The following is a 9,040-nucleotide window of genomic DNA, read 5'->3' as shown; positions in this document are numbered from 1 at the left end:
ATGATCTAGACAAACTCATTTATTCTCAGAGCAAGTGGGCTCCAAAAATTCACCCAACTAGTCCTTTGATGACAGTGCACTTGTGGAACTCGTGTACGAGTCACATTCCTGTTGTGGACGAGGGGAGCTAGCAGAGGTGAAAGGACTGAAGTACAGTCTCATTGAACAATCTCAAAGGCCAGGTGGCATGTTCATTTCATAGGAAATGAAAGAGATGAGGAGAGTGGGTGGTGATTCGTGATTTACACTGCAATTCATATTCTAGTTCTCTCAGTCCAATCACTAAATGGCCATTTCCCAGTATGTAGTGTGTGAGTGTCTCCTGATTTAAACTTGCATTGCCCTAGTAAAGTGACATTGATAAAAGATTTTAAGTTCAACTTAAACTTTTATAAAGGAGGATTTCCTTTTTATTTTTAAAATTTGTTCATTTATTCCTAGTCTAAGACAATTAGGTTTCATTATGATATTTTCAAACAATTTTGTTTTTCTCTCTACACTCTTCTCTTTCTCCCCTTCCTACTTCTGCCCAGTCCTACCATATCTTTCTTTCAACTTTCATAGTTCATTTCTCAAAGGAAATGATTTTGTACTGACATTTACCATTTGAATATAAACAAAGGAGAAATTGGTGAGTTCTATGAATCCACTGAGAATTCACCACTTCTTTCAAAATATAAGTGTCAATTGATTATTTCATAAGAAACACTGGGGAATAGATCATTTAGGAGCTCAAATTACTTCATTACTCAAATACTTCATTTCATACCTTTTCCTCTTAAGACTAAATGTTAATTTATCATTCTAGATGTGCAAATGTTCTCTGTTTTGAAACAACACTTACTGTGATATTTCTCTCAATTGTAAATTTAAAGGACACTCAGTTCACAAGTATTTTTACACCACCAGTGGCATGGCCAGGGGCATTAGGGAAATTTGATTTTATGGCTGGATATTTGTAGTGCCTTACTGGTCATATTCTGTTTCACATATCATTAGTGTTCTTTAATCAGATACGTTTGATTCAGTAACTTTTTATAGTCAAGCATACACTGGAAAGACCTCTCTGAAACAATGGAATGGCCTGGATCAAAAGTTATTTCTATGTGGATAATTCTGGTCTCTGCCCATAGAGAGGTTTATGATTAATTTGGTAAGTGACATACATAGTCATCTAAGGGATGAAATAGATGAGTATGACAATGGCAGCATAATTTCTTGAGAGTGGGTAGAGTGGGCAAAAGGAGAGCTAGAGAAATCTATCAGGTATCCTAGCCATAGTGACATATGTACGCCGCACACCTTTCATGACAGTACACGCAGTAAGGATAGCAAGAGCATGGGCTATGGTGGCCAACACTGACTCAATGTATTTCCATCTAGTTGATCATTTCCAGACTGAATATATTACAATTATGAACAGTAAAATGCTTCTTACATATCAAATTTGAAATAACAGTAAATTATAATACATAATTGTATACAATGGTAGCAACTGGTTTGTAGAAGATAAGAAACATTTTATTAGTATCACATTTATATTATCACAGGTGTCCCAGTACATTTCTAAGTAAACTTGCTAAGCTAGCTTTTTTATTGCTTGGATCTATTTACCATTTACAGACCTTAGAGAAATTTAGTGCCAGAGTTCCAGACTGTGGGAGATGGGGTGACTTCATCAGTCTCATGAAATATCAGTTGTTACTGGTCGATTTTCTTTACATTATGTCCTAATGTAATCTTAATTCTCAATAATTTCGAAGCAAATTCTAGACTTCCTTTTTGTTCAGAAACATTTCAGTATCTCTCTATTCATACAATACAAAAACTCTAATTTTAAGGTAATGATAGTATGATCATGTCCCCTAGCATGCCAATAATTTATTAGTATCAATAAATGTCTAGTTATTCACAGGTTATCTTATATATGTACATTTATTTCTTGACTATTATTTTCTTTAATGATGTAAACATATATTTCATCTCCCTTTGTTCTTAACACCTTACAGTTATGTATTCATTGTTCAATTCAAGGCATGTGTTAATCAGGGTTTCTGACTAGATGAGGTTAATGGAAGCTGCATTGCCTGTAAAGGTTTATCACATTGTTGATACCTGCATTTGTTGTCAAGTAGAATTATCTAGAGATTAAACCAAATTGAATATTCAAATTTTTTTCATTGAAATTATTTTAATGGCCTCCCAAGTCTTTTTGGATAATAAATGGTAATCTTTGATAGTCTTTTCACTTTCTTGTATGATAAGAGGTAATAAAAATATCTTATTTACTTCTCATTTTGGATATGAGCACAAGGCAACTCTCCAGTTACACTCTATCCACTGTATTTATTCTGTCTTGTGTTGTTCTATTTTAACCTTTATTCAAGAAATGATTCCCACCCCCACTTTTTTTGAGGTATGGTCTTGCTGTATAGCTGCCACTAGACTAGAATTCAGTATGTATCCCAGGCTGCTCTTGAATTCAGGGAAATCCTGCCTCAGTTTCTGGAGAACAGGGATTTCAAATATTAGCCATCATGACCAGGTACTTGATTGATTGTTTGTTTGTTTGTTTATTTATTTATTTATTTATTTATTTATTTATTTAGTGTGTGTGTGTGTGTGTGTGTGTGTGTGTGTGTACATGCACACACATGCATGTCAAGTTCTCTTGTTATCAGATGCTTGTGCCATTTTTTAAAATCTGACTTTTACATGAATGCTGGGCAATCAAACTCAGTTCAGCAGATTTTGTAAGGAAACACCTTTAACTATGAGCCATGTCTCCAGGCCAAGCCAATTTATACAAATTATTAACACTATGGTTTCACCTTTCTTTTCAAATTGTTCTTTGCTCAAATTACATCTTTACTGAATTTCTTGGTTCAGTTCTATGCATTTAAAATTGTCTTCTGTCATCTTTAAATCCCGGGAGCAGTGATTTTAGAAGAAAAGGTAATATAGTTTCTGTATTTCATGATATGTCTTTTGAACATGTTTGAGGATTTGCTGGAACTTTGTTCTCATCTACCAATTTTTTTTCCCATGTTAACTATCTGTGAGGATTGATAGGAATAATTTTCTATTACCATTTATTTTCAATGTAATGTTTCCTCTTTAGGAAGGAGATTGATGAGAGTATATTTTCTAGCTTCAGAAATGAACTATTAGCTTCTCTTCTTCATAAAGTGATTTTAAAACTTTAAAATCTTGGGCTGGAGAGATGGCTTAGCGGTTAAGCACTTGCCTGTGAAGCCTAAGGACCCGGGTTCAAGGCTCGATTCCCCAGGTCCCACGTTAGCCAGATGCACAAGGGGGCGCACGCATCTGGAGTTCGTTTGCAGAGGCTGGAAGCCCTGGCGCGCCCATTCTCTCTCTCCCCCTCTATCTGTCTTTCTGTGTCTGTTGCTCTCAAATAAATAAATAAATAAATAAATAAATAAATAAATAAATAAAAAATATTTCTGTGTTTTCTTCATGCTTCTTTGAATGAGTTCCCATCAGCCTGTTTCCTTGCATTCATGAGTATGGGATTCTTCCTGGAAGTTGGCTATGGTTTGACCAAGGTTACATTGTCACACCAGATGGTTTCACATGTGTCCATACTCAGCTTGCACTGCTGAGTTCTCCATGGCAACTATACTGTGTGTGGCTCACAGAATGATACACTACCATTTTCTTCTCTTGACTTCTTCCTACATCCAGTTTGATATTGTATGCAGGTTTTCTTTCTAGGGTTAATTTGACTTAATCAGGTCATATATTGCAGTGATGTACACTTTTAAAAACATTAATTTTTAAAATTTAACATTCAAAATAGTGGGTTTGGGGCTGAGGAGATGGCTTAGCGTTTAAGCGCTTGCCTGTGAAGCCTAAGGACCCCAGTTTGAGGCTCAATTCCCCAGGACCGACATTAGCCCGATGCACAAGAGGGCGCAGGCGTCTGGAGTTTGTTTGCAGTGGCTGGAGGCCCTGGCGTACCCATTCTCTCTCTGTCTCTATGTGCCTCTTTCTCTCTGTGTCCGTCGCTTTCAAATAAATAAATAAATAGATAAATAAATAAATAAATAGATAGATAAATACATAAATAAAAACATTTCCATTAAAAAAACAAAATAGTGGGTTTTATTATATTTTCAAATATATATATTTTATTATACCTAGTTCTAATTGGTTGTCCTTCACTGTCCTCCTAGAAGTAAATATTTTGTTGTCAGTATTGTCTGTGCATCCATTTTTGCTACTTTTGGAGGGGGAAGAAAAGTGTGTCTTTAAGGTGTATAATATTAAGAAAATAATCTCTGTAGTAACTGCTGTTCCTCAGAGTCTCATTGCCATTCATATTCAATATGAAATAACAAATCAATATTCTGTCCATGGATTTATTTATTCTACTTCCTCTTCTAATCCCCACTTGAGTACAGTGACATGTGTGGACAATGCTTTTTTTTTCTGTACTATCTTTCTCCCCGTTGTAGCAGTCTTGTACCATATGTGCCATCTTCTTTACTGATGAGATATTTTAAAACTAAAGGAAACTACAGTAGTTATCCCTTACACTAAAATACATACTAATGAAAAAGATTAATCTCCTTTTTATATGAGAATGAATTAAAAGCTGAGAATTACTTTTCCCATTTTAGACAGAAATCCCTGAAACCAAAGCTGCATCTATAATAAATCACTAGAAGAATCCAGACTGTGCAGAGAATTAGGTATGTAAAAGAATCCTTTGTTATCAATAGTCAAACTTCATGACTGTAACATTTGTTAAGATAATTATTAATTATTGTCAATCATCAGTGTTCCCAAATGGCAATACTTAGATGTCTTCCTAAATTATGAACCCTTATTACAATGTTCTTTATTTACATTGTATTATGAAAGAGTTTGATTATATTATGAAACTCTCCATCTAATATGTTCTAGACCACAGTTGGTCACTGGGAATTGAAATTATGAGGTGTGAAACTGGACAAGAGGGTTGATAGTACAAGCTCAATAGCTGTTAATGGATTTTTTTAAGTGAAATACCTTAAAATGTTTTATTCCAAATTGTAGAGTGATTCCTTTCCCAGAATCATGTTGCAATGTTGCCTTTTTACATAAAGTATTCTTAGACTTGAAAGCAGAGGAAAATGTTTTTGAAAGCCTTGAAAATTGCATAATTATCATAATTCTGCTGTATTCAAGATAACTGAAGAAATTTTGCAACAAAGTAAATACAATTATTTTAAAATATAAATGTACATATATAAAAGTGTTAAAGGCATATCCATTGTGATCTCATTTCCAGGATATGAGTACAAGTAACTCTGAGAAGATAATGTGAGACTGGAAACAGTTACTGCCTATTGAGGTGGTAGGAATTACTTCTAAACTCAAAGTACCAATCATTCTATCGTCTCAGAATTTGTGAGTTAGCAATTTGGGCTGCAGATAGCTGGGTGGTGGTTCTGCTGTTTTTATCTGAGTTCACCTGTGATGCTACTTAGCATATGTCTACTCAACTAGTGATGTATGTTCTCATGTTTAATCATTGGTGCTGGCTGTAGAGGCATCTTTTTTTTCTCTCCAGCCTTAGCTCAGGCTTCTTCATGGGGAAGGTGCTCTATGAGGAAAAACTTTAATACTCAAATATATTCATCCCACCCCCGCTGACAAGCTGCTGGCAATATATATATATATATATATATATATATATATATATATATATATATATATCACTATATATCAATATATATATATATATCACATAATGAAGCCCAGGCTGAAGAGGGAGGGAGGTATACAAACGGGAGCATCCAGTGACAAATGTGTTCCTGAACCATGGTCTCAAAATCTGCTTGTGAATATATGCAAAAAAACAAAACAAAACAAAAAAACTTTTGAGGACTGATGAAAAATAAATGTGTGTGAGAGGGTTGGCATGGGTGCAAGGGACAACAAGGAAGGGAGCAAAAGAATGATAAGTCTTGTAGTTTGGGGGTGGGGGAAAACAACAACCCTGTGATTAAACCAGCCAACAACACATTCTGACACCAGAGAGGGCATACTATTCAACACTCCCAGCTCTTCAGTTTCTGTGTTAAACTGACTCAGCATATCATGGGAATGGTTCATGACATATCCTCTGTAAACTGTTTGTCTTTTTGTAAAGAATTATTTGACTCCATGTTTATCTGCTGTGCAAAGCATGTGACCATAAAAATATCTCCTCTGTAAAATTCTATTGTCTTTCACTGTGTGAAATCCTATGAAACCAGTATATCTAAGAGGTTTTTGTTGTTGGTGGTGTTTTTGGTTACTGTTGTTGTTTACTGAGACAGTTTCACACTTTGCAGTGCTGGCTTACATGGAACTCAGTAGGTACATGAAACCGGCTGTCAAAATTTTGAACTTCTACCTCAGCTCCTCAAGCGCTGGGATTACATGTATGTGCCTCCGTGCCTAGCTAAGAATTAGACTTAATCAAAGCTTAAAACTTTTTCTCCTCCAAAACTTCAAATAAGATTCTCACTGGTACCTAAAGGGTTATTTGCTTCAATAACAAGAGATGCCCGAGGCCATTTCTTGGCAGTGAAGTCTGTGCATAGTGGTCCTTGTCTGACTGACCTCAGGCTCTCACTCACATTATGCTGGATGAATGAGATGGATGGGTGAGCCCTTGTGGTTTGGCCCACCAATATTGCTCATGATGAAAGTTAACTGTGATGGCCACTTTAACTCTTACACAGCAAATTGCAGACATCTGGAATTTCCTATCAAGTTTACATGATATCCCAGAGTGATTTTGGTGTTTACACAACATAAAATCACTGATATTGAGTTTAAGAAAGAATTTTCTATCCATACTACAGATAACCAAACTTCTAAATTTGGGAGTAATTACATTAAAGTGAAAGTGCACAAAGCTACAGTTACCTATAAAAGTTACAATTACTACAAAAGTCATGCTTTGAACCCATTAATAAGGACACTTACTTGCTACTAACTTATTCTTGGGATTTTTCACTTCTTTGATGTCGATTCACTTTATGAATATCCAAAAACAGTCATTATATTATCTTTCCTATATTCTCAAAACTATTTTAGTTCTACCTTCATTAAGATGTAGATATCTGTTACAGTAGTCACTTTTGAACTGTACTTTCACTTTACATCATTTTAATAACTTTCAGTCAAATATAATATTAAAAAATAATAAGTGGAAAATTCTATGAATAAACAATCAACAAGTTTTAAATTGCATATCATTGTGAGTTACATGATGCTATCTCATGATACTTTGCTTCATGCTGCCTGGGATATGATTGTATACATGTACTCCTGTTATATGCTAAGTCTATCTCTTGGTATCAGATCAACTGTCTCAGTATTGCCATGCTTGTGTGTAAATAACTTCATATCATCACCTTACTCAATGGCATTCACTTCTGCCTCATTATATAGCCACTGTATTGTCTCAAATCACCACAGGAACGATAAATAAATACAATAAGGTATTTTGAGAACACATTTGTATAACTTTTATTAAAGAACAGTTTCATAGTTCTACTTTATTGTAGTTTTAGTCTTACATTAAATTTGACAAGAGGCATTTATGCATTAGCAAAACCATAATGTGCATAGAATTTGGTGCTATCTGCAGTTTTAGCACCCACTGAAGGTTGTGGAATATATCTCTTGTGGGTAGAGAAAGGAATTTTACTTTACAGTTCACTAGAATCTTGGTCAAGGAAGACTGAACACAGTCAAACAAAAAACCAAACAAACAGATGGTAAAGATTTTAGTGCACAACTGAGGCTTTTAATTTACTATGATCTTAAAAATAAAAACAAAAATCACTCATAGTCTATACTGCAAGAAGTTAGACAAATTTTGAAAACATCTATGTTGCGTAAGATTTTTCAGGTTTTGTATATTTCCTGGTAAGACCAATTTCTCTTCACCAAGAACAGTCAGATCTTTTATATTGAACCAGTTTTACCTTTTTGTTTAACCTGTGGATTTCCCTTTTATTATATCAGAGCATTATAAAAGATGAATGCAGAATGCAATCTGGTCCAGCCATTGTGGAAATCAGTGTGGAAATTCCTAAAACAGCTAAAGATTGATCTACCATATGACCCAGCTATAGCACTCCTAGGCATATATCCGAAGGACTCATGTCATTTCCTTAGAAGTACGTGCTCAACCATGTTTATTGCTGCTCCATTTATAATAGCTGGGAAATGGAACCAGCCTAGATATCCCTCAACTGATGAGTGGATAATGAAGATGTGGCACATTTATACAATGGAGTTCTACTCAGCGGTAAAGAAAAATGAAGTTATGAAATTTGCATAAAAATGGATGGATCTGTAAAGGATTATAAGTGAGGTAACCCAGGCCCATAAAGCCAAGCGCCACATGTTCTCTCTCATATGTGGATCCTAGCTACAGATGATTGGGCTTCTGCGTGAGAAGGAAAATACTTAGTAGCAGAGGCCAGTAAGTTAAAAAGGAGATATAAAGGGAAGAGAAAGGAAGGGAGGAGGGTACTTAATAGGCTGGTATTGTATATATGTAAGTACAATGATTGATATGGGGAGGTAATATGATGGAGAATGGAATTTCAAAGGGGAAAGTGCATGGGGGGGGAGGGTATTTCCATGGGATATTTTTTATAATCATGGAAAATGTTAATAAAAATTGTGAAAATAAAATTAAAATTGAAAAAAAAATTAAAATTGAAAAAAAAACATGTAGACAATACACGGTGAGGAAGGAATAGAGGTACAGGAGTGAAAACCCTTTGATTCCAATTGCACCCATCCCCACCTGGTTCACGTAGCGTAATCACCTTCCTACTGGCCATCGCATGCACTAATTGGATGGAACACCATGTGGGCATTCTTAGGAAGCATCTGTGCTCGCTCTGGAAACTGTGATTAGAATTTGTGCAGCCAAAACTCAGAGAAGTGCACATGCTTAATCTAAGTTTACTCCCTCTCCCTCTCTCTCTCTTTTTCTGAATTAGACTTCATTCCCTGCAAT

The sequence above is a fragment of the Jaculus jaculus genome, chromosome 2 (genome assembly GCF_020740685.1).
Source record: "Jaculus jaculus isolate mJacJac1 chromosome 2, mJacJac1.mat.Y.cur, whole genome shotgun sequence".
Classification (NCBI taxonomy): Eukaryota; Metazoa; Chordata; class Mammalia; order Rodentia; family Dipodidae; genus Jaculus; species Jaculus jaculus.
The sequence above is the reverse complement of the archived record's forward strand: the minus strand, read 5'-3'. Positions refer to the sequence as shown.